We start from the raw sequence: 26,292 nt of genomic DNA, 5'->3' as shown, positions 1-26,292 counted from the left end.
CGTTCTGCGGCAGGGGAGGGATAAGGTGAGGCGGGCATGTTGTGTCGAATGCGAAGGGAGATTTGTCCACAGGCCTGAAGAGACCAGTCCACGCTCATCTGTGGGGATGGTGTGAACAGTGCTTGGCGCAGAGTGTGAGAGAAGAGAGGGGGAGTTGGCTAGAGAGACGCTGAGACCTTTTGGAGTGATGACCATGTGCTGTGTTATGATTAGGGAGTTGGCTACGCAGGTGCACACATTTGTCAAAATTTCTCAAATTGTACCGTAACCCGTGGCTGATGCCAGAGACTGTTACAGGTGGTGCCCCTGGAGGGGGTGCTGGTGAGGATGGATAGCCCCAGGGGAAATACTAAAAAGTATTGGACTTTGGGGTGGAGACTGATGAAAAATATGAGATGTAAGAAGCAGCCCCCAGGATTTGGTGTTTGGGTTCAGCGTTTGAGGATTTGGTGGCGTTTGAGGATTCAGTGTTCAGGATTCAGTGTTTTCTGATCTTCAGTGATTCCCGGGTCAGCCATTCCTGCCCCCACCACGCTGACCTTCCAGAAGGCTGGTGCGGGCCTCTGAAGGAGGTGGAGAGGCCTCCAGCAGCCAACCTCAGAGAGGAAAAGTTCAGAGGCTTTGCAGGTAGCCAAGCGACTGAAATTGCTCCTGGTTTCTCTGCTGCTGCAGCCTGGCGGAGAAGGCGAAGACCCAGAGCAAGAGCCTCAGTGAGCTATGAGTGTGGCTGTTTGGTTGTTCGGCTGCTGCAGCTGCTGTTTTGAGTGTCATTTGTTTGGGGCTGTGCTGGGGCATCTCGGCAGCCCCAGGAATATCTGTCGTGTCTCCTGTCATGCCCCCGCTGTCTTCCTGAGTTGGATCCTGGCCTGTATTCTGCTTGCCACTTGCTCCAGGTCCACAGTTTCGGGAAGACACCATCTTGCGTGCGCCCCTTGGTCTTGTCAAGTAGAAAACTTACCTGCTGGCATGGATGTGGCCTATTTTGGGAGAGGAGCTCCGTGTCCTCAGTGGTGGGAAGACGCCATCTTAGCTGCTTTTTATTTAGAGCTTGAAAGCACTGGACTTTGCTTCGGGTGAGGTAAACAGGCATTTTTGGCCTCAGTAACTCTTTGTTTTTCCCTGGCTTGTTAAATAAATCCCATTGTTGTTGTTCTCTTAGCCTGAGTTGCCTGCAACTGTGTGCTGGGTAAATAAACTCAGACACTGACTGACAAACTATTTGGACAGTGTCCTGGCTGGCTTTAGTGCCCCTTGCTGTCCCGTACCACAAACATGGGTGCACTTCATGTTTTTGTATTTTATGTATATATTTATGTATTTAACATATATTTTATACATATATAATGGGAACCTAACAAGAACTAGGCACCGACATGACTGATCAGGGGTGCATATTCAGCTCTCTCTGGATTGGAATTTGGGACAAAAATAGTGCAGCTGTCAGCATTAAGTCACCGACATTGAGCTGATTGCTGTAGAAATTACTGGTTTCTTGAACTATTACGATAGTAGTGATACAGGCCTAAGTCCCTCCATGAGTCCACTCAGGAGGTTTTTGTCACGAGCTGGACGCAGACCGCCTCGGGGGCTCCCTCAGGGAAGGTGTCGCTGGTGAAACTCTGGCCTGGCACGGTGCCTTCCCGTGGGCTTCACTCACACGCCGCCCGCCCTCGAAAGCCACGTCCGCGCTGGCCCCATCGCTGTGTCCCTCGAGGGGTCGCTCACCGCAGGGTCACTTCAGTCGCCGGGAGGAGTCGTCCGGGGTCGGCAGCCGCATTCAGCGTCTTGAGCTCAGCGGCTCAGATCCGGTCTAGGCTCCGCAGGGACAGGGCGGCTGCAGCCCCTGGGCGATGTCGCGGGTCTTCTCTGGCCGACCTCGAAGGGCGAGGTGCCCTCAGTCCGTAGCATGACGGGATGACCTTGAGCTGATCTCCAAGCCCGAGTGATTTGTGATCACTTAGTTGATATTCCTTCCCTAAGCTAGTTACATCGGTGATTTTCCTCAACGCATTTTCAATAACATGTTCACCTCCAACAACATATATCCATAAATATTTATTTCATACTTTCACCAAAATATTTTCTTTATTGCAAATTCACTTATCAAAACAAAAATATTTACTTTCACTCATCCTTGGACAGCCGGTGTCCCATAAGAATATGTTTCATTACATCATTATCGACCAGCATCTGCTGTGCGCAGTCTGCCTCTGCGAAAAGCTGGTATCCGATAGGGATGCAAGTGACGTTTACAAATTACATGCTCACTGCAAGGACGGAGAGGCGTGGGGGAACTGTCCATGCTGGTGGCTTGTGGGGACCCAAAGGGGTCTTGCCTGACCACTGTTGTGTCTGTGGCAGGGGTTTGAAGCTCACTCCCTCTCCTGAAGCTCTGGCCACCGCCTGGCGCTGAGGGTTTCTCACAGGTCTACACTGTGTTCCATGGGACAAGAAGTATGAAACATTGGGGAGTCATTTGAGTCTGGGTAAATTAAACAGGGTCAGGGGGCTGTTGAGCTTTGGGGCCCTGGTGCATCCAGGCAGGTGCAGGCTCATCCGGGCATCAGACACGAACACCTGGGAAAGGAGCTGGAGCAAGGCCATCTGTCACAGACCCCCCGGGACTGAAGCTCCCCCAATCCCAGCTAAACTGATGCTCCACCCATCAGAACCCCATAGACTGAAAAACTGATTTGCATAAAGCAGACCTGAGTGGGGACTAGGTGTACATAGGTGTTCCCTGGGCATCAGCACCCAATATTTCTCGGGGTTGCATTCTCAGGGCTGCAGTTCCCAAAAAACCCCCAAATAAATGCTTGTATTTTGCTTCAGCCAGATCTTGTTCATTCTGGGAAAAGAAAGAAAATCAGATCTCTGCCTTGAACTTGGAAAGTTTACCTGAACCTAAAATTAGATGATGGAAAGCCAAATTTGAACAAAACAGACATTCTGCCCCAAAGACCAGGCGTTCAGACACAACTTCCACAGTTCAGTCACAGAGATATTTGTCTTCACTTAGCAACTAGAAACTAACTTTACGTACTCTGCCTGCCACATCTCACTAGAGTGAAAAATGCATGGACCTTGGGGTCAAACCTCAACAACTTAGTCCAACTTACCTGCCAGAATCTGGCCTAAATGCAGGTGCTCCGTGTTTCCGGTGGCCAGCCCACCTGAGAACAGAGGGAGCAGCTGCCCCCGATCCCAGATGGTCTGCAGGACTGATCGTGCCATGGGTGTCTGGGCGTCAGGCACGGGCCTGCTGGAGGTTTTGGGTGTGGGGAATGCTGACCAGCAGCGACTCCAGAAGAGGCGACTTTCCCAGAGGATGTCTTCCATGCTACTGAGCTTGCTGTCTCGGGGACCCATGTCAACTGGAAATTGGAAAAGCCGTGAATTTTCTAGCAGTGCCCTAGGCTCAGCAGGAGCTTCTGTGCCATCTACTGTTGTCTCCTGGGCAGCAGGTCTGAGTCCTGTGAGCTGGAAATGTCTTACCTGCAGAAAGGATGCCCCTGCCGTAAACTAATACTGTAGTAAAGCTGGTTTTTGGTTAAAAAACCCAAACTTGTATGATCTGTGTGTAGTGACTTGGGGAACATTACTTAATCTTTCTGAATCTCAATTTCTTTATTTGGAGAACTTAGTCAAACCATTCATGAAGATGAAACAAAACTATGTAATCAAGGGGCTGGCATGACTGCCCTCCATAAATGCCAGCTGCTGTCATCTGTGTGTGTGACTGCTCCCTTCTGCCCCCCCCCCACCAACACCCAACCCCCATATGAGTCACTGTCCTCTTTGCCCTTGGTGCTCTATGCCCCAGAGTTTGCACGTAGCTGGCAAACCCCGCGCCTGCGATCAGCCACCTCTCACCACAGCTCTCACCCTTTGACTCAGAAACCCATGGGGGACCTCAGGGTACAAACCCTTTTCCTTTTCTCTCTTTGTTGGTGCCTAATTACTTCACACTGTTCTCATCACTCAGTTGCATTTGCTCTCACTTAGTGGTTTTCTCCAGCTATTGGTTTTCTTTCTTCAGAGCAGATGCTAAGGACTTCTCTATTCTCCCTTAGAAGTCACTGGGCTGACTCATCAGACCCAGCCCCAGCCCAACACCTTGCTGAGAATGAGAAGACTTGAACAGGGGGGAGCTGGGGCGTCTTCTCATGCAGCAAACAAGCTGCACCACGCACGCCTGCCCCGCACCCTGGGGTGCCTGGATCTCCCCGATGCCCTCAGATGCCGCCTCAGTCCCTGACCCTGATGCTCAGCTCTGCCTTCCACACCCAGGCCCCTGCCACGAAGCCCCTTGGTTTGCTGTTTGTGTAGCAGCTTTAGCTCCATGGCAGCAGCTCTCGGCCGCTAGTGGCCTGGCTCTGCGGGACGCTGGGTGAGGTCTGGAACATCCTCGGTGTCGCCACTGGAGATGGCTGGGTATGGTGTTTCTAGTGGGGAGTGCCAGGGAGGCTGACAAGCATTGACACTGCATGGGGGCCAGACCCCACAGCCCCACATTTCATCCGTGCTGAGGCTAGAAGCCCCGTCCCCTGCGCTCTGACTGTCCCCAGACTCCCTGCCGGGTGGTCGAGCTTCCTGCCGGTTTCCCCATGTGACAGTCTTGTCTCACCTCTAGCAGCACTCGAGGTGGAGGCTGCAGCCAAGGGCCTTGCTGGTTCCCTCCCAGCTGCTGCGGGTGAGGCAGCGGCGCCAGCATGTAGCCCCGGGGCCGGGTCCAGGCTGCAGAGGCTCGTGTCCCCAAGGGCGAGGGGGGCAGCTTCTCTCGTGGGAAATGTGGGCCGGGTGCTGGGGCAGAAACCTGAACTCTGAGGCTCTCCCAGGGGTGGGTCCCAGCCTTTCCCGCTGCCCCCTGCCCTGGGGGAGGGGCGTGTCCTGCGGTGGTGGGTCACGGGGAAAGGGATGACTCAGGCCCCTCACACCTCCCTGGCCGTCCCTCGTGGCCTGGGTCGTGTTGCTGCAGGAGGTGCGGGGAGCTGGCACGCACGCCTGATTGTGGCCATGCAGAGGACGGGCGTGGGCGTGCGTGAGTGTGCACACCTGAACCCGGAGGCCGGGACATAAGGGCGGCCACGAGAGGACAAGTGACGGCAGAAGAGGCCTACCCTGAGACAGCGAGAGAGCCCAGAGAACAAGGGAAGATTCATGGGGCGCTGGGGGGCTCTGTTGCCTGCCTGCCTCCCAGCACCCTCTCCTTCCTGCCTGGGCCAGGCCGGCCTCCCTGCCTGGTGCAGGGTTGGTTTGCCTCACAGGTAAAGTTATTTTGTCGCCGCGGCAGCGATGAGTTTTTCCAACCCATTTGCAGGAAACGTTCCTTTTCCCAGGGCCATACCGGGAGCCCTGGTGTCCAGGCGAGACTTAAACACAGCTATCAATTGCGAAAAAGCAAATGGTTAGTGGGATGCATTTCGGGATAATCTTGCATGGGAAACATTACTGCTGCTACATTATTTTGTCCTTGTGCCACCACCTCTCCGGCCCTAGGAGGCTTCGAAGGAGTTTTTACCCACACTTTAGCTCCAGCTGGGAAGTTGATGGACTCAAAACCTCCAACTCCGGTGGTCATAGGTGGGGGAGTATTAACTTTTTCCCATTTTTTAATTTGCAAGTGGGGTAACAAAAGAAGCTGGCTATACTGGTACCGGCCAGGTAGTGACGTGATTCTTTTGAAACATTATGTAGGACTACCTTAACTTTTCCTTTATAGTCTGAATTAATGATCCCAGCCATCACTTGTATTCCCTGTAAAGCCAGACTAGAGCAAGGTGCTACCTGTCCATAGTAGCCCATTGGAATTTCCATACCAAGTCCCGTGGGGACTGTCACAGTGCAATTAGGATCTATCCAGACTTCAGTAACACAATGCAGATCATATTCTGATGATTGCTCAGTGCCTCCATAAGGAGGCTGAGCTGATGGATGGATAGCCCACCTTTTCATAGTAGGAAATACTTGAGCCTTGGTTATGCGAACGTGAGGAGTCATTATTCCAGACAACGGGGTAGTGCCATTTCCTAGGACACGGTTATTCAATTGCTGTAGAGCAAGAATTAAATGATCTTTTCAATTGGTATAAGAATTGCTTTCCATCTTTCAGAGCTTTCCTTTCAGCAACCCATTCATTTGTTCTATCAATCCAGCAGCTTGGGGATAGTAGGGAATATGGTAGATCCATATTTTATATTGTTTTTCAAACAATAGCTTTTAATTTTCTTACCCTTAAAATGGGAGCCATTATCGCTTTGAATTTGGGATGGGGTTTCATAGTATAAGGTCAACAGATTAAGAGTTTTAATAGTATTGGCTTGGGTGGCTCGCCGGTATGCACAGGCAACTAGCACTCCAGAGTAGGTATCAACACAGGTACAAATATACTGACATCCTCTTGATAGGGGCAATGGGCTAAAATAATTTACTTGCCAAATCTCAGCAGGCTGTTTGCCTTGGAGAAGTTCTCCTGTTACTATTTTTGGCATTATTCTTTGTCGTTCTAATTGGCAAACCGTACATTGATTAACTATAGTTTTGCAAACATCAAGGGGAATACTAATGCCCCTCCCTTGTGCCCACCTGTGCTTAGCAGTAGCCGACCCATGTCCAGTAACGCGATGGACCCATCGAGCTAACGGGGTTGTATCTTCTTGCGTTACTGTTTTGATCTGGGCTAATTGATCCACTTGGTTGTTATATTCACGTTCAGCAGTCACAGTGGAATGGGCACCTACATGAAAAACAGATACATTAGTTACCTGTATGATTTCCCAAATTTTTTGCCAGAGGTCAGTTCCCCATAATTTCTTTTCATGTATTTGCCAATGTTGCTTTTCCCAGGTAGTAATTTATGTGAAAAGACCTTTATAGCTGGCCCAGGAATCTGTATATAAGTGGCATTTAGCTCCTATCTCCTGTCGCAAAGCTAAAAACACAGCCATCAACTCAGCATACTGGCTACTTTGACCTCTGCCTTGTTGTTCTAGAGTCTGCCCAGTCGCTGGGCTGTGGGCGACAGCTTTTCACCATCGCTCGGACCCCACATACCGGCAGACCCATCTGTAAACCATGCGTGCTTTTGTTGTGTAGAGGTCAGGGTATCATAAGCGTGTCCTTCCTGCACTGGGCTAGGCAGTCCGGTGTTCAGAGTTATTTCAACAGGTGTATCTCCATCTCCTGGAATCATTGCTATTTGTTCATGAAGGACTGGTACTCCGCCAGGGCCAGCCTTGGCTCTATTTTGCAAACACCACTTTCATTTAATAATACTAGATTCTTGAGCATGTCCTATCTTGTGTGACGCCGGGTCTGAGAGAATCCAGGACATAATGGGAATTCCTGGCCTAAGGAGTACTGAATGGTTTAGCGTAAGGTGTTCAGTTTCAGTTAAGGCCCAATAGGCTGCTAATAATTGTTGTTCAAAAGGAGTATATCGTTGTCCAGCTTCTGGCAATTTTCTTGTCCAGAAGCCAAGAGGCACCCGTTTCCCTTTCTGTTTTTGCCAAAGACTCCAATTAGCATATAGTTGGTCTACAGTAACAACTAATTCTACCTCCCCGGGTTGAAGAGGCCATAATTCTAAAGCTGTTGTAATGGCCGCTTTAGTTTTCTGGAAAGCTTCCAACTGTTCTGGACTCCATTCAAATTCATATTTTTTCCTGGTCACTTTGTACAAGGGTTGCAAAATTTGCGAAAGATGTGGTATATGTTGTCTCCAGTACCCAAATAGGCCAATAAATTTCTGTGCTTCCTTTTTTGACCGGGGCACTGAAAAATCTAGGATTTTCTGTCTAGCTTTTGGAAGTATCTCCCTATGCCCAGTGTCCCATAATATTCCCAAAAATTCTACCTGTTGGCTGGGTCCTTGTATTTTATTGGGGTTAATTTCATATCCTTTACTCTTTAATAAGGTCAGAACTTCTTGGAGACTGTGCTCCACACTGTCTCGATCTGGGCCCTGAATCAATACATCATCTATGTAATGGACAATTTGAATCCCTGGCGGGGCTTGATATTGATCTAAATGTTCAGCCACTATCCGGTGGCAGATAGTGGGGCTATGTTTATATCCTTGTGGCAACCGGGTAAACGTGTATTGTCGGCCTTTCCATGTAAAAGCAAACTGCTCCCACCTGTCTTGTGAGATTGGGATGGTGAAAAAGGCATTGGCTAAGTCTAGCACTGCATACCACAGTCCAGGGTGTCCTTGAATATTTTCAATAAGGGTAACAGTATCAGGGACTGCGGCAGTTAACGGTGGAGTCGCCTGGTTTAATTGCCCATAATCCACCGTCATTCGCCACGATCCGTCAGATTTTCGGACTGGCCAAATTGGATTATTCCAAGCAGTGGTGGTGGTTATCAACACTCCAGCATTGACATAATCTTTAATAGTCTGTTCTATCTCGTCCTGCCCACCCAGAATCCGATATTGTTTAGCAGTTATCAACCGGGAGGGGGTTGGAAGATTAACAGGAGGCTGGTTTAACTTTCCCACCACTACATTATGTATTTTTAAAGTTCTAATTGCAAAATGATAATCCCCGTCTTTCAAGTGTAATGACATTCCTTTTAGGATGTCAATCCCTATGATATATTTTGGAATTGGAATGATTACTACTGAATAGGATTTTGAGGGTAACCCACCAATACTCATGCGTACAGTGGTCTGGGTGGCTTGAATCTCTTTTCCTCCCAGACCCTGTATGGTGATAGCCATTCCTTTAAATTTTTTAGGGTTTCCATAAATCAGGGTGGCCTCCGCTCTCATGTCTACCAGGGCTTTTGCTTGTGTACTTGAACCATTTTTCCAAAAAATTTGTATAGGTACATGGGGACGCTGATCAATGGAAGCCAACATCACGGAAGCTTGACCTGTTCCCTAATCTTGTATTTTCAGCAGATCTTCCAGATCAGGATGTAAAGGTTCTACTGGAGCACTGGGAGTCACAGTTTCAGCCTTTCTGATCCCTGCCTTTCTCACCTTGTCTCTGTACATTTGCCACAGATCTTTAGTAGGGACTCCATCTAATTTCTCAATCGGGATCCCTGTCTTTAGTAAGGCAGTGAACATGTCTTTTCGTGAAACTTTGTTTGGCTGCGAGTTATTGCCAAAGGGAGGGTGGGTATTAGTCCGGTTATTCAGTTCCCAGTCAGCCATTCCAGCTACTTCTGACATTTTGGTGATAATACTCTCTACAGACTGTCCAGTCTCATTAAGCAAAAGAGTCATTATTATCTGCCGATATGCAGGAGGGGCAGTTTGCACTATGGCATTCCTATGGTGGGGGTCCATTGGGCATTGTAAATATGTATCGGCCTCCCCCACCATAATAGCAGATTTCATCACCTCCTTTTTCAAACGTCCTATAGCATCCTTTAAGGTAAACCACTGTTGATTGTTAGTCGGCCAGGACGAGTCAATGGTATACAGTCTACTACAACCAATTGCTGCAATAGCCCACAGTGAGTGAGTCTGTCCATCAGCTTCAATATCCCTAAAGGCAGCCTGGACTTGGGGATTTGGTGATAAGGTTATAAATTTTGAGGCATCCTGAGAGTCCACCTGAATACCATTCCCTCCTGTGTCCACCAGACGGACCATCCAATCTAGAAGGGGTTCTCCTTTTCTCTGTGAAAAACGTTCTAGGATATCATTTACTTCCTGCTGTGAAAAATCATCAATAATAGTCATCCCTGTTACTCGGCCATTTACAGGCCGCTTTTCTTGGCGACGCATTGCTGGCTTTCCTTGCACTGCGTGAGAGAATATGCGACCTCTAGGGGTGTGGTCTCCCTCATTCTGGTACTGAGCAGCCTCTTCCTCCAAGGACCCCCAGTCCACCTCCTCATCAGTATCATCCCAAATATCACCATCCCATTTATCTGGGTCCCAGTCTGTGGTAGCCTGTGCCAACACAGCATAAACCTTTTGTTTATTAACCTTCCCTTTACGTTTTTTGTATTTAACCTGTGCTAACTTCACGGCAGCCTTTTCTGCTACGGCCTGATATTTATGAGCTTGCTCACCTAAAATATAATTTTGACATTGCAACATGGCAAGGCGACTGTTTAGATCTGAATTTTCACGTTCTAATTCACATTTCTCATTAATCAAATCATCCAATCTGTGGCATAAGCGGCGATAAGCACATAATGACAACCAGCCCTGCCGGGATATTGCTCCCGGTTCTTTCCCCTTCTCAACGCAGACCTTCTGAAGGGCCCAGATTAATTGCAGCGGGGTGGCATCCTGGAGCAATCCATCCCAAGATTCACTGAGGCCACTCCCTGCTGCCCATTCTTTAGCCAAAGCAGCAAAACGTGGATCTTCCCACCCAGGAACATCCTGGGTGGCGACAACGACCTGAGGCGAGCGTTTAGCAAAGAAAGGCATGGTCCTTATCGTTACACGGAATCCTGCCGACTACGCCAATTATGTAACTAGCAATAAAATATAATTGCTAGCCCTGTGCACAGGTGTTTGAGGGAGGCTCGATTCCATGGGATTCAATGACCACACCGTATTAAAAAGGAAAAAGGATTTATTGTGAGCAACACAGGCGATGCACAAGCAAAATTATAAACAGTGCCCCAAACCCAACCAAACTGATAATTATGCATACATACTGTACAGTTTCCTCAGAAATTAGCATCACGGAGGCAAAGAAGCAGCGCTCTGGAGAACAACACCACGGAGGCAAAGAGGCAGTACTCCGGGGAACAGCATGGGAGACATATCCAAGTCCAGCAGCTGCGAGCAGCAGCAGCTAGGCGACCACTGTGTTTTTATCTCCCAAGGTTGGATATGGCCAGTATCCAAACCCAGGGATTCATGTTGGGCTGGTCACGTTCCTGCGCACGATGCCCCGGACTTGCATAACCAACCTATTTCTTGGTGGTCCTGGACATGGCGAACAGTTACACAACCAGCCCTATCTTTTGGCTCCTGGTCCAGGCGCTGGCCAGGCTCCCGGACCCGGGGGCCAAAAGTTGGTCGCTCGTCCTCCAATGTTCCCGGCAAAAAGACATTAACACTTTATTTTCCTACAGCCTGATACTCCATTTACCTTACCCTGCCAGGTGTCTCTCGGGACATTTCTGAAGGGAGAGGCACCAGCTGGTTTCAGGGGAGCACGGCACTGAGTGGTGGGAGGGAAAGTCGGGGCGCCTCCATCCCAGCTTCCGTGACCCTGGAGGGCCGGGAAGAGGACCCCGAGAGCCCATGGCGGCATGAGGGCAAGACCCAGGCTTCCTGGGGCTGCAGGGCGGATGGAAGGACATTTACCTGGGGGGTGGGCAGGGCCCAGGCTGGGGCGAGGTGCGGGGTAGATGAAGCTGGTCAGGCTCTTACCCCTTGGCCTCATGGCCGTCGCCGCGGCCGGCCTTGATCTTGTTAACCAAGAGGCACGTGGGTGTGGGCAGCGAGCCTGACTGTGGACACTGGGCAGGTGCGCGCGTGTGCAAGTGTGCACGCCTGAGCCTGGAGGTCGGGCTGTCGGGGCGGCGTCCCTCAGGGCTGGCTCTGGCTGACGCCTGCGAGGAAGGTCCGCGAAGCCCCTTGGGCTGTCCCCGGCGTCCTCTCCTGGCCTCCTCCTCTCGGAGCCGTCGCTGGTCCTCTCCTGCGGCCGCGTCCCCGCAGCTTCCCGCGTCCCGGGGCGTCGGCGTCGCCACCAGCGCTCTGGGCTTCACACGTGCGAGGAGTTTTTGGCTGAAAACTACAAGGCCGGAGACACGCAAGTGAAAAAGTTAATACCAAAGATGATAGTGATTCCCTCCACCCCCGATTCTTTTGTTGTTTTTTTTTTACTATTTTTAAAAAATAATTTTTTTTTTCATAAGAGAACATGGGGCATAGGCCGGGAGTGTGGGGGTGAGAGGACTGTACAGTAAGGTAAAAAAAGATCAGGCTTTTCTGCCCTTCTGCCATCAGGATGGATGACGGAACCCTGCGGTCCTGAGTCATGCCTGATGGTGGCACCTGGAGCGGGGTGTGGGCATAAGTAGATGGGATTCACCTGGGCTGAGACTGGGCTTTTAAGGGCGGCATCACGGGGACACCAGCAGGGAGCAGAGAGCAGAACCACGGAAAACCATGAGGAGCAGAGAAGCAGAGACCACCAGTGAACACTGGAGAGCCCAGAAAGAGGGAAGTCTTGCTGGGGGCTGGGAGGCCTGCCGTGTACCTGGTAAATCCCGTAAAAACCTGCAAAAACCACGAAGGGCTCCAGGACGCCTCCTTCACCCGTCTGCTGGAATCATAGAAAACCTGCCCTGTGCCCATTCCTGCCGTTACAGAACTCCCCAGAGACAGAGCCGGGAGAGAACAGGCGGATCCGTTGAAATCCACAGCTGAGGGGAGCAGCGGGGAGACAGGGGTCTGAGGGGTGAAATGGCATCTGGTCCTGACCTTGGGCATCGCTTGAGAGCTGGACACCCTGGTCGCTTGCCTCGGGCCTAAGCACAGGGCCATGGAGCCTCAGCTGGGGTCCCCAGCACCCTAGAGACATTAAGGGGCAGGCGCTGTCTGTGGAGGTGCACGGCCTCCAGGCTGGCACCAACACTTCTCTTCCAGGGCAGAGGTTGCTGGGGGGAGGAGAATGAAATCAGGGAGCAAAACCATGGCACTAGTACCTCTCCCTGCTGCCAAGGCCTTACCAGGGACTCTGGCTGTTCCCAGGCCTCATCTGGAGACTCCGCAGGGCCACACCCTCAGCCCTTTCTGTGCACGTTTGGCTGGGGAACCCTGGCGTGGGCCAGGAGCCTGGTGTCTGGCCTGACACGGAGCCTGGAGGGGCTGCCAGCCCCACTGATGTGGGTTGGGAGAGGTCGTGGGCCCCTGGGGTTGCCCTGAGTCAACTCCCACCAGAGCTCCCCTTTCAGCGGCACGCGGGACTATCCCCAGGAGAGTTCCCCACGGGCACAGGTGTTGATGCCATCCAAGGGGCAGGTCTATGTTAAGGAAAGAGAAGGGACATGAAGGACTTTGCACAGACACGAGAGGGCAGAAAGAGCTGCCCCTGAAGGGCCCTGTGTGTTAACAGAGATGGCTGCCAGGCCCAGGTGGGCAGGGCAGCTGCCTCCTGCCGGGCGAGTCTTCTTCTCTGTGGGAGGGCTCGTTCCTGTGGGCCTGGGCCCTGCTCTGGACTTCATTATGGCTGGGTTGGCGCCCAGGGATCTTTTCTACATGAGATTGGGATGGGGAGATTTGAAAGGACCAGTGGGTTTTTGACAATGGCCCCCAGCCTCCACATCCCCACCTCCGGCCCGAACCCCGGTCTGCGCCTCCAGGTACTCACTGTTCCAGAGAGCTTGTTGGATGGCTGTGGCCAAACTTTCTCCCCCCACCTCCGGGCTCTGGTCTTGTGATGTCTCCTTCCCGCATGTTCTACTCTTCGCCTCCACTGCCATGACTGATCTGCATTTTCTCACCTGCAGAACCAGGGCTCTGACCAGCTGACAGGATTCTCAAGGTCACCTGTGGCTCTGAGTGTCCAACACAGCCTGGAGGATGGTCAGGTCTTTAGCTCACGTGCTTGGTGAAAGTGCGTCTTTCCACAGCCAGCAGGTGGCAGCAAAGCCCTGCCCTGAGGGACCTGTGGGCCAGGGGGTGCTCAGTCTCCAGTCTCTGGGGCTCCAAGTCCAGGACTGGTGGCGCGGGGCCCTGCTGATGGAAATGACAGCAGCAGCAGCAGCAGCAGCGTCTTTATTGAGAGTTCCACGGGCGCTCCCATACGTGGCTCCTGGGAACATTGCTCCCTGGGATGCTCAGTGTCTAAGGAAAGGTTCCTGGGTCCCATCCAGAATGGGAAATGCTGCCTTCCAGAGCACCCCTCCCGCTCTGAGGGGTGTGGACATAGTTCCTGCCAGGATCAGAGAAATCCTTGAAGTGAAGCCACGAGTTCAACTTCATTTAACCCAGAGAATGCACCCCCCCCCAACTATTTCTTTTTAAAAAGGCAAGACCCTCCCCACCTCTCTCCCAGCTCAGTCTCTGCTGTTGGCACCCCACAGACTTAGTAACAGTCTCTGGAAACAGGAATGCACTCTGGCTCTGGGTAGGGGGTCCTCCAGGCTGGCATGGGCCTGAGGTGCTGCCAGGGACCTTCCACACTCACAGCCTCCTCTGCCTGCCTCACGTGAGCTTTCACTTTGGCCTGCAGCCTGTCCACCAGGTCCTGGAGCCGGAGGACGGCCTTGCGGTCCTCCTCAGCAGGCAACCAGAGCATCGTGTTCGGGTCCCCAATCCATTGCTGCTTCTCTGGGGTCTGATCCTCAGAGCAATTGCTGACTTTTTTATTTTTTAAATAAATCTGTAATTTATTATTTTTTAAGGATTTATTTATTTATGCATACAAGAGCTGGGGTGCAGGCCAGAGGTGCAGGGGGTGAAAGGACTCACCAAAGACAGAGTGGGAGCAGAACAGATGTATTGACTGAAACACACTGCTGAGGGGAGCAGCGGGGAGACAGGAGAGGCCTGCTGCACCATGTGGGTAGCTTCCTGGCCAGGGATCCAACTCACGCTGCAGTGCCTTCAGACAGCTTCATAGTGCTGAGACGTAGCCCCTTGCACCACCAGGGATGCCCCAGTTGCTGACGTTTGTGGGCCCTCTACCTGGTAAGTCATCTCCTTGACCTTGTGTTCATCTCTGGGGGCCGCCTTCAGAGCCTCAGCTCCCCTCCTCTGCCTCCAGCTCATGTCCCAGCTCCTGCACCTGGGCGTGGCGAGAGAACTTGGCATCCAAGTCAGCTCTCCGGGGCTTTTCTCAAGGCCTCACTTGAGCTGAGCTCCCCTGTGCAGGGGAGAATAGAGAGTCGTTTCCGGCCGAGGCAGCCAGGTGCACACAGCGCGGCTCAGAGACAGGCTCTGCCAGATGCCCCTTCCCTGGGCCAGGGCACCTTGGTCAGGGCTGTGCTTTCTGGAAGCTGCACCCCGATCCACGTGGCCTGGACGGTTGGCCCAGGAAGGCAGCAGGGTGATGGAGGGAGCAGGGTGATGGAGGGGCGCGCTGCCGATTCGGGGTAACTCAGCAGGACCTGGAAGGGCTGGAGAGACCATCCTGGGCGCCGCCTGGGCGCCGGGCTTGGGGATCTGGGTGCGCGCTGAGGGTCTCGGGGTGAGCGGCTGTGCACGTGGCTGCGCGAACCTCCTCTGCCCCCCGCCGGCCGGCGGGAGCCCGGCTTCCGGCCTGGGGGCGCCCCTTTCCAGGTCTTGTTTCTTTTCTTGTTCTCCGGATTTCTACACTTTTGTGGTGACCTAACGCGTGAGGGGGGTGCTCGGCCCGCCCGCTGCTCCCCGCCCGACTGCCCGCAGCGCCTGGTCCCGCTGCCCCGGGCGCATCCGCCACCCCATACCCCCGCCGCGTCCCCCTCCCCCTCCCTCCTCCCTCCCCACCCCCCCACTCCCCCACCCCTCACTCCCTTACTCTTCTCACTCCCCCTCCCCCAGCTCACACCTCCCTCCAGCGGGTCTCGCCTCCGCCCCCTTCAGCTTCCCTGTGAGGTGCAGCTGCTATTGGGGGGCGGGGGGCGGGCAAAGCGCATCCTGGGCACTCAGCGGCTTTTGGGGCTGTTAATGACCTTTTTGCACCATTTGCCATGCAGTGACAGGCGGAGGGGGGGCGAGGGGCTCGCGCTGTCTCTCCTGCCGCTCTCCGGACTCGGGCTCCCTCTCCGGCCCCTCGCTCCCCCGCCCGTGGATCCTTCTGGGGTGCCCCCGACGCCGCCCCACCTGAGTCTGCTGGTCGCGGGGCGCCGCGGGCTCTGGGGCGTCCCGGCCGGGCTGCTCTGCCTCCCTCGGTGGAGACGCGGGGCGCGGCCCTCCCGGCCAGGGAGCCATGGGGCTCGGGGCCAGCGCCCTGCTCGGGGTATTCCTCCTGCTGTGGCCGTGGGGCTGCTCCTGGGTGTCCGCGGCCCCCAAGACAACGTCGACCCGGGCCCGGGCGCCCCACCTCGGTGAGTACCCGGGGCGCGCACTGGGGGTGCGGGTGAAGGGGGGGGCCGGGAGGGGCTAAAGCCCTGGAGTGGGGGAGAGCAGAACCCTGGGGGTCCGGAACCCCGTCTGCAGCCACAGGGTGGCACCGCCCGCTCGGTCCCCCTTTTCTCTTCGCATGAATGGGGCGGGGTGCATGGGGGGGTGTTTCTTCTCTCCTGAGAAGACCCCACAGTGCAAAAAAGTGGCACAGAGGACAGGACAGGGAGGAGCGGGGAGCAGGACATGGGAAATTCTCCTGCACCCCGCACCAGCCCATCGGGAGTGGAAGTCCAGCCCCGCCCCCCACTGGGACCTGGCCTGGACTGGGGTGATCCCGCAAAGACAGGGTCCTGCGCCCAAAGATCAAATAATCCAGCTCCCCCAGCCTCTTCCTGCCAAAGCTGCCCCTCCCCCACCCGCCATGCTGCCTCCCCCCTCCTCCCAGGGATCCCCCTCCTTCCAGGGTCTGGGCCCTGATCACCCCCAGCCCCAGGAGGCCACACCTGCTCCCCCCCAGGACAGTCCAGGGAAAGCTCTGGGCCAGGGTAGGGGTGGGCAGGCAGGAGCAGTTCCCAGACACCCCCTGTGTGAGGGTGAGGAAGGACACCCGCGGCCACCCTTTGGCCCAACCCCAAGTGTCCATTCCCAGGGGACAGGCTTCCTGAGGGGCACAGAGGGCGTGGGGTCCCCACCCTTCTCTGTGGGGAAGGTGCTGTCTGCATGTCAGGGGCACTCAGTGTGCGCCCAGCTGCCCCTCCCCTGGGAGCACAGAGGCCCTGGGACACCTGCAAAGGCCCAGGGGCCAGACCTGGCCTCCTCCTGGGGTGCTGGCCTCAGGGGGGTCCTCCCCTCAGCTCCCTCCACAGGCTGCCTGGGGCTTCTGGCTGCAGGGACGCTGCCAGGTTGGGACCTGGGGTTCTCAGCCACTGCCCCTCCTCTCTGGGAGGGTTCCTGGCCCCCTGCACCCTGAGGGAGTCCGCAGGAGCCACACAGGGGAGCTGAGTTGGGTGCTCAGCATGTCTGGTGTCGGGTCTGGTCACCTGTTGTGTGGCTTATTAGTTCCCGAGGGCCTGCCCGTGCCCGTGCCAGAGTCACCTCTGCCAGGAGCTCTGGGCCTGCCTGACCTCGCCACAGACACTCAGGTGATCCTGAGGCACAAGGACTCTCCATCTTCAGCTCACACCCCTCCTTGTGCCCCGTCCCCATGGCCCAAGGCCTCATCTCTACCAACTCCAGGGGCTGTTTAAATGCTGTGACCCCTCACCCCTTCAGAGAACCCCCTGTGTCTCAGACGTGGGGGAGGATGCGTGAGGGCCTCTTCTTTCAGTCCTGCCCTCACCTGGGCATTTCCTTCTCCCCTGCAGACTCTCTCAGGGTTAGCATCACCGTCACTCCTATCCCTGGACCTCGGCCGCCACGGTGTGAGGCTGAAGTTGAGGTGCAGGGGGAGCCCTGTTTTTCCTATGACTGCCAGAGCCATGAGGTCACGCCCTTCTGTGCTCAGGGGAAGAAGGTGGAGGCACCACTCATGAAGGACCTGAGAGAAATTCTGGAAGACCTGACTGAGAAGTTCAAGGAGAAGCTTCTTGACAGTGACCCAGAGGATCCCCGAGGCAGCGGTGAGGGTGAGGCCCAGGGAGGGGGACGCGTGTGGGTTGGGGCGCTGTCGTGGGGAAGTGAAAGTCTCCTGTGGCAGCACCAGGGAGGACACGGGGCAGAGCAGGGCAGGGGTCGGGACCAGGGCCGTGGGCACCGGGGGCAGAGACCGAGCCCTCTCCCCGGGCAGCGCCCCTCTCCCTGCAGGCCACGCTGGAGATCCAGGAGGAGGCCGGGGGGCGCCGCCGAGGGTCCTGGCAGCTCGTCTTCCGTGGAAGCGTCTCCCTGCGCCTGGACTTGGGTACCAGAGCCTGGACGGCGGGTCGCCCTGGAGACAGGTGGATGCTGGAGAAGTGGGGGGAGGACACGGACATGGACACGTTTCTCTGGAGGACGTCCCGGGGGGCCTGGGGGACGTGGCTGCAGGAGGTTGCAATGCACTGGGGGACGCCTGGGACCACAGGTAATGTGGGGTGGAGAGGAGGGGTGGGGTTCTCAGATGAGTGTGTGTGTGTGTGTGTGTGTGTATGTGAGTGTGTGTGTGAGTGTGTGCAGGCATGTTGGGGAGTGCCCGCCCTCCTGAGATCTTCTCAGGAGACAGCGGCTGGGACACAGCTGTGCTCGGCCTCCTCCTGTCCCCTGTCCCCTCCTGACACCCCGTCCTCTCTGCAGCACCTCTGTTCCCTCCACGGACTGTTTGCTGACCCAGACCTGGGGCGTCTTTCTGTGTCCAGACCTTTCTCCCGCTGCGCCCTCCTCAGCCTCTCTGTTCTTCTCCTCTGCCCTGGTCTGTGTCTGGAAAGTCTTCCGTCCCCCTCAGCGCCAGCTCCTGAGAGGTGTCTCTGTCACCTCCTTGTGTCCCTGCGCCTCTGTCCCAGCAGGAGAGACTGGGGGGTGAGCCCCTCGCTCCCCCTGAGCTCTGAGACCCTGGGACGGGACCGGCTCTGTCTGTATGTCCAGGATGCGCTGTAGGGGCTGCCAGAGGGAAGCAAATTTCTGAATTTGGGGTACCTGGTAGGGAGTTCTCTGCTTATGGGGTCTGGAGCAAGGTTTCACTGTGATTTCCCAATTCAGTGCCACCGAGCACGACCCCAGGCACATCTGGAACCACGAGTACCTTGCAGGGGCCCTGGGTTATCTCTGGGATCATCCTCGCCTGCGCCATCCTATCTGGCATCATCATGTGCTTTATAACATGGAAGGTACCGTGTGCAGGATGAGGGGATGGGAGGGGACAGGTGTGAGGGGGACCCAGGATCCCCAGGCGGGCCCCTCCCCTCCCTGCCCCTGCTCCTGGGGAAGGAGAGCAGGCAGGAAGGGTTTGTGTCACTGGAGCAGGGACTGGGCCAAGTTGGGCCCTGAGAGCTGAGCCCCCTCCTGTAGAGCCCGCGGTGGGGAGGGGCCACCGGGCTCAGGGCCTGTGGGTGTCTGAGGATGTAGCGGGTCCCTCCTGCCTTGGGGCAGATGTCTGCTGGGGCGGGGCCCCTGGAGGGTGGAGGGGGCAGCAGGCACAGGTCCTGGTTGTCCAAGGCTTTGCTGGGGTCGCCAAACAGCGGCATGGGGTCCCTACATGATGTGTCAAGGGCGGGAGGCTCCATTCAGGGGCTCAGAGGAGATGGCCTGGGTCTAATCCCTGGACAAGGGGTGAGGAGACCTCGGAGACAGACCCAACAGTCTGGAGATTGGGCTACTGCCCCACTGATAGCAGCTTGGATGGTGCAGGCAGTGGGAGGGGACAGCAGCGATGGTGGGGGAGCAGGTCAGAAAGGCCCTAATTGAGGAGCCCCAGGGATCCTGGCTCAGCCCTGTGCTGTCACCTGGCAGCCAGCCTCCCGCAGACCCCAGGCCTCCAGGAAGCTGCCCCTGCTTTGAGCAGAGGTGACCAGAGGATGGAGGCTCTGCTGTTGGGGGTGGGGGTGGGGGTGTGGGCACTGACAGCTGGGCTGGATGGGACAGAAGGGGTGTGGGACCCTTAGAGCCTGTGTGCACCCCCAGTGTAAGGAGCGGCTGAGACCCAGGGAAGAAACTCTTAGCCGCAGCCTCCCAGGCCTGAGGGAGCCACAGCCAGGCCGCCCTCTCAGGGGCTCCCAGTCTGACCTCAGCAGCAGGCACAGGCAGTTCCCTGAGCCTGGAGTCCTGACCCCCCTCAGCCTGGGGCTGGCTCTGCTGTGGGAAGGAGGGAGGAGGCTCCACAGGCTGCAGCCCAGGGAGGGCGGGGCTTGGGGATCTGGTGACTGTGGAGGGGCAGACCCAGGAGAAGGGACCCAGGATTCCCTCAGCCACTGGCACAAACCAGAGTTTCCTTTCTGATGCAGAGATGCTGTAAGGAGCACCGGAAAGTGTGGATTACTGGGCACTGCCCCTTCTTGAGCACCTGTCTCTCTCCAGCTGCTAGTCCTGACTCTGGAGCTTCAGTCCTGCAGCAACTGCAGACACCTGCTGAGAGGGGCTGACCCAGGGGAGGCCACAGTCAGCTTCTTTCTTGTTTGGGGATCACCCAGTGCTGCATCCTCCCCCCAGTGGCCCCTTCTCCTGGCACTGATTGTGGGCATCTCTGCACTTGAGCATCTCCGTACTTGAAGGACACTTTTCGAAGCTGAGGTCATTTTCCACCTTTACCTCTACTGTGAAAATCAGACACATCTCTGCATCGTCACCTTCCTCTGACAAATGATGTGTCTGGTAAAGCCTGGTGTGACCTTCAAACCTTGGGGATCCTTCCTAGGTTGGCAGGGGTGGGTTCTCGGGCACCTCCTCGCTTGTCCACGCCATCAGTGACCTTCCTGTGCTGAGGGATCCTGCTGCTCCTCCTGCAGGTGTCTAATTAGGACAGTGATTCAGTGTCTAGAAAGTACAATGGAATCAGGCCCCAAAGTGATCAGGCCCCTATCACGTCAATGACAGCACGTAGCACAGAGGACAAGTGATCCAGGCACACTTTACCCCAAGGGCTGCGTGCAGTGTGAGCACAAGGTAACGCAGGCAGGCAGCTGTATAGCCTGGCAGGGGGATGCCATATTGTGGGAGGAGCCCAGTGCCCCTGGACTGGGTGGTGTGAAATGGGTTCACACAGTGATTCAGCTCATAGAGCAGCCACGGGAGGGAGCTCCTGCTATTTCATCTTCTGCCCAGTGCCAAGGGTTCAGCTATTTTAAATATGCCAAATTTCATGGATGCACAGGGTTAGCTTTTGTATTTAAAATTTGCATTAGGGCCTCCCCTGGTGGCCCAGCAGTTGAGCTCTGGGCTGCAAAGCTGCCTGCAGCCTCTGCAGCACCTGTTAGATCCCTGGCCACTGGCGAGGGTCCCACATGGTGCGCAGACCTCTCCTGCCGCGCCCACTGCTCCCCTCAGCAGTGTATTTCATCAGTCTGCCTGTTTTGTTCCCTGCTCTGGCTCTGGTGAATTCTCTCACCCTCCTGAGCTTCTGACTGTACCCAGTGCTTGTATGAATAAATAAATAAATCTTTAAAAAAAATAAAATTTGCATTAATTCTTTGGGAGATTTCCCACCTAGTAGTGTATTTTCCACCCGTGATGCTTCACATTTACTCCCAAAACTTTGGAAAATTTAAAACGTCCTATTTATTTGTAGGAGCTCTTTATGAATGAGGAAGCTAGAAAGTGGGTACAGGTAGGTATTTTGGAAAAGGGGTGCCCCAGGCCCCCGCCCAGATGTCCCGAGATCATTTATCAGTCTGAATAAGGAACAGTTGATGGAATTCAGGGACCCCCAATCCCATTAAAAATTCAATGTTTAGGGGCCTCCCTGGTGGCTCAAGGGTTAAGACACAACTATGAAGCAAGCCACAGCCACTGCAGCAGGAGTTCGATTCCCCGCCAGGGAGCTACCCACATGGCAAAGCAGACCTCTCCTGCCTCACCCGCTGCTGCCCTCAGCAGTGCATTTCAGTCTATCTGCCTGTTCTGCTCCCCGCTCTTCTCTGGTGAATCCTCTCACCCCCACACCTATGGCCTGTACCCCAGCTCTTATATGCATAAATAAATCTTTATTAAAGACATGCCAACACCCCTCCTGGAGTGTTGAGAACGCCTGCTCAGCAACACAGAGCTGAGGCCCGGGGCCAGAGCTGGCTTCTGGAAGGCAGGCCAGGTAACCTGGGGACTCTGCCTAGGAGACTTACAAGTCCTTCCTATTTATCAATAAATTGCCTTGCTTTTCTGCCATAGATCAGCCCAGCGGCGGCGGGAGATCGAGACAGTCTCTGGGTTGAGTGAGAACGAGCAAAAGGTGGTCGAAGGAATTAGGGCGAGGGACAAGAATGACACACAGACACACTCAAGGGAGAGTGAAAATCTGAGTGCAATTTATTGAAAGCAGCATGTTCTTTTTATACATTTTCATAGACATTGTACATTATGTGGTTAATCATACACCAAATCATTACATGCAGTGAAACATAACGAAGACAATACTAAATCTAGATTCTGATCACAAGCATTGATGAATCAGATACATACTGAGACCTCTGCAAGAGATCCCATTTTTCTCTATGCTATTCATGACCCTTAGGTTTTGGTAATTAACCCTAGCTTAACCATTAACTCAACTATTCAGAATTCTCTTGTACTTAGGATCTATGTTGACCTACATATTTTTGTTTTTACTGTGACTGTTTTAACCTAATTCCATTATTCTAGGCTCCCCACACCCACCAGATTCCTAATGCATTTTCTGTAAGCAGTCAAACTAGTTTTACAGTAATGGTGTGACCTCAGCAAATTGAGCAATGCTATTGTCTTCTAGCAGTTATTTTCCATAGAGTTAAAAAAGGGGGGACACTTATAAATCCCTTCCGGGACTGCGCCTGTCTTAGGTTGTCAGGAGTCACAAACCGAGGGTCTGTTCCTGATCTTACCCGTCATTGGCTGACCAGTCCAGCGCACAGGGGAAGAGGGTCTTATGTACTCTATCTGTGATCATCCACAGTACAGCCACTCTTTATTTCATCCAATTACTGGCGATCAATGTTGGCAACAGTGGCATTGCCAACCATGGAGGCAGGAGCTGCCACACTTTTCTGTACCTTGGTCTCCACAACTAATTCTTTACTGACTATAGAGAAGAACCAGGGCCGCCCCCTAGGGGTCCAAGAACCCACAAAACCTATATTAATACAAGATCTGATAAACGCTGTTGTTCAGTCCTCTGCGATAATTAGAATTTCCTTGGAACCTGGCTGAGGGAGTGTTCTCATGTGGGGGCGCACACCCTCAAGAACCATCTGTGGACACAACACCCCTGACCCCATGACTGAAACCTGTCCCCGCTAGTTAATCACGTGGTCAGTCCAGCCACCCCGTGGGGAAGCCCTAGTGCCTCCTTGTCCTGGCCCTTATGAGGCAGTGAGTGTGGCAGGGAGAGGGGAGAGGAAGATTGGGGGTCTAGACCCCCGAGTCCTACTCTGCCCCAGGAGCTTGAGCCCTTTCCTCTTAAGTGAGCAAAATGGGTGAAGCTCTCCTCCCGCACACGTTCACCATCCAGGCAGGACCAGCCCCGCTGCCAACACCCCCTCCTGACCATGCATGTAGGTGGGTGGAGGAGGCCTGTCCTGGCGCAGGGCCTGTCTCTACAGGACAGGGACTTGGGGTCACAGCAAACTGAATTAGATATAATGGAGATGAGAAGGTTCTCACTCTTTCACTGGAATATCCAGCAGGGCCTTTCTGGGTGGTCTAAAGGTGAAACACTCACAGTGGGTGAAAAGATTCAGGTTTGAATAGGAAGAGCTTGATGGATCCAGTGAGCTGGTGAGGGAGGAGACCGCCATGCCCAGGTTGGGCCCAGGAACCAGGGTTGAGTCCCAAGGCGGAGACAGCCTGGTTGATTCAACCCATGAGCCTGGGTCTGTGGACACTGACTGGGGGAACAGGAGGAAGGCAGAGGGAGACCTGGCAGGACCAGGAGCAGGGGATGGGCCTTGTGGACACTGGACATCCCTGGCTCACCTCAAGGCCAACTCCCAGAACCCACACTCATCACCCAGGTGGGGTTGGATCTGCCCGGAGCGATGCTTCTACCTGCACAAGTGGAGAGAGGCATCTGGAGGGCACCTGTTTCTTCAACTCCCCAGCAGGAGTGTCCACATCTGTGACATAGTAAACGCTGCTGGAAGGAAAGAGTTAAGCAGTAGGTCTTGCAAGTGACCCTGAGCTGGCCATGCTGAGGTCTCCCCCAGGCCCCTCACTCAGGTGTCCGCCTGCCTCCCTGAGGTCAAGCCAGGGTCCCTGGCAGGGATGGGCCATGCACTGCAGTTCAGTTACCTCCCCTGCCCCCTCAGTCATGTGACAGGTGGAAATAAGGCCAATGAGCAGCGCCCACTCTGCAGACCAGGGCTTTCCAGACTCAGCAGCTGATGAAGCTGCTGTCCTGACCAGAGTGGCCTCAAATATGTGCCTAAGTCATTCAGAAGTTGTGTTGTGATGGAATAAAATCCTCTAATATGCTCTTTACATTTTTTAAAGGATTTATTTTTTCAAGCACCCAAGAATTGTGGTGCAGGCCAGAGGCTTGGGGTGAGAGGAAATACACTGCTGAGGGGAGCAGCAGGGAGAAGGAGAGGTCTGCTGTGCCATGTGGGTCACATCCCTGGTCGGGACTGGAACTCTTGCTGCAGTGGCTGTGGACAGCTCATAGTGCTGAGACTTAACCCCTTGCACCACCAGGAAGGCCTTGTTTGCATTTTTTAGACACTAATTAAAAAACTATAGATGCTGCAGAAATCCATGTTCTTATTCTCTAAAATGATTGTACTTACGGATTTTCTGAAGAAGCAAATACTCAAATTTTCAGTTTTTACTTACCTGCTTCAGGTTTCTATTTGTCCTTAATGGCTCATCAGTCTTTTTAAAAATAGAACAACAGGGCCTCCCCTGGTGGCTCAGCAGTTGAGTGCTGGGCTGCGAAGCTGCCTGCAGCCTCTGCAGCGCTGGTTCCATCCCAGGCCAGCTGCCATGGCGCGCAGACCTCTCCTGCCGCTCCCGCTGCTCCTCTCAGCAGTGTCTTCCATCTGTCTGCCTGCAGCTCCCTGCTCTGGCTCTGGTGAATTCTCTCACCCTCCTGCGCTTCTGACTGTATCCAGTGCTTGTATAAATAAATAAATAAATAAATATAAAAAATTAAAAAATAAAAATGGAACAACAGACAGCTTCCCTGCCCACCTGAGTCTATGCAGGCGTCTCTCTTTCCTTCTTTTTTCTTTCCTCAATAAACTTGACGAGTGCAGATGAAAAAGCAAACAAACAGAACCACACACACCCCAGACAGTCAGATGTGGAGTCCGCCCTTCCAAGGAGATTTCAAATGTCAAGTCAACAAGTTCTGTCCCCTGAAGTCCACTCCCCCCGCAGCAGGCACCAGCTCAGCAGCACGAACAGGCTCCGCTCATGTCTAGGAGGTGGGCTAGTGTGGGTTCTTGTGCCCAGGGGATCCCCCCCTTGGACCAGCGTGATTTATGCTCCATGATATCCCCTTGGGCTAGGTGGGTTCATATATCCAGATCAGATTTAAAAAGGTACTGAACTCCTTAGTGAATATTTAGTGTTCCTCGAAGGAGATAACTTCCAATAGCTTTTTTTAATATTACCTATAAATCCCAACTCTGTAAATCATATATTCCAGTGATACCATCATCAGATCCTGGGTTTCAGACCAGGTACACTGTATTGAAGACGTTGGTAGATTTCAGCAGGAAAATGAATTGATATAAATTATTGTCATCATTCCATTTAGGTGACAATCTTATTACTGGATGTAGCAAGTAAAACCCCAAGATTCTGAGCAGACTGTGTCTTGATCAAATCTCTGAACAAATCTAAGAAGACAGGACTCTATTTCTGATTTAGATGCCTTGCAGTACACGATATGAACTGAAACATGAACAAGTGACTTTTTCAGTTATGTTACAATCTTTAAATGTGAACTAAATTAATCTAATTTGTTCAAAAAACCAACCAATATGACCACCTATACTGTATTTTAGAGAGTATGCTGGGTACCATTTGCTACTCTATTTTAGTTATAAAACGGAATATCTGGGCCTCCCTGGTACACAAAGGGTTGAGTCTCAGCAGTATGAAGCCACGGGCTGTCACTGCAGCATAAGTTGGATCCCTGGCCACGGAGCTGACCCACATGGTGAAGCAGAGCTCTCCTGTCTCGCCTGCTCTGCCCCCTCACTCTGTCTCTGGTGAATGCACTCACCCTCTGTACCTCTGGCCTACACCCCGATTCTTGCATGCATAAACAAAAATCTTTTAAAAGAAAGTGATGGTGGGGGGACCCTCCTGGTGGCCTGGGGGTTAAGTCTCACCACCATCACCACTGTGGCCTGAGATCAGTCCCCAGCCAGGAAGCTGACCCACATAAGGTGCAGCAGACTTCTGTCTTGTCTGCGGCTCCCCTCAGCAGTGTATTTCAGTTAATCCACCTGTTCTGCTCCCCACCTGTCTCTGGTGAATCCTCTCACCCGCCCCCTGCACCTCTGGCCTACACCCCAGTTTTTCTATGGGGAAAAAAAGGGTGATGGTAAACTTGAATTACACATTGCTTAGAAGGTATCTATCTGTGCTTTCTTTATTTAAAACATTTCTTTATCTGTAACGGAAGTGAGGGATAAAGAGAGATTTGGTACAAATGGTGTCACGTGTCCACGCTCAGTCACACGTTTCTCCACACGTGGAGAGCTAATTCA

At 53.8% G+C, this 26,292-nt stretch overlaps 1 protein-coding gene and 1 long non-coding RNA gene across 3 annotated transcripts in view; both read left to right on the top strand.

Annotated features, from left to right (window-relative positions):
* Positions 1-26,292, top strand: part of PRKN (parkin RBR E3 ubiquitin protein ligase) — a 1,086,879-nt gene that overhangs the window by 191,214 nt on the left and 869,373 nt on the right. The window lies entirely within an intron of this gene.
* LOC119251559 (uncharacterized) lies at positions 17,354-17,995 on the top strand. Its single transcript, XR_008552839.1, has 3 exons — positions 17,354-17,401; positions 17,487-17,601; positions 17,769-17,995. It is a non-coding gene; the product is annotated as an uncharacterized LOC119251559 (long non-coding RNA).

The sequence above is a fragment of the Talpa occidentalis genome, unplaced genomic scaffold (assembly GCF_014898055.3).
Source record: "Talpa occidentalis isolate TD23 unplaced genomic scaffold, MPIMG_talOcc4v2.1 talOcc4.2, whole genome shotgun sequence".
NCBI lineage: Eukaryota > Metazoa > Chordata > Mammalia > Eulipotyphla > Talpidae > Talpa > Talpa occidentalis.
This window is presented reverse-complemented; position numbering and strand designations above follow the sequence as displayed.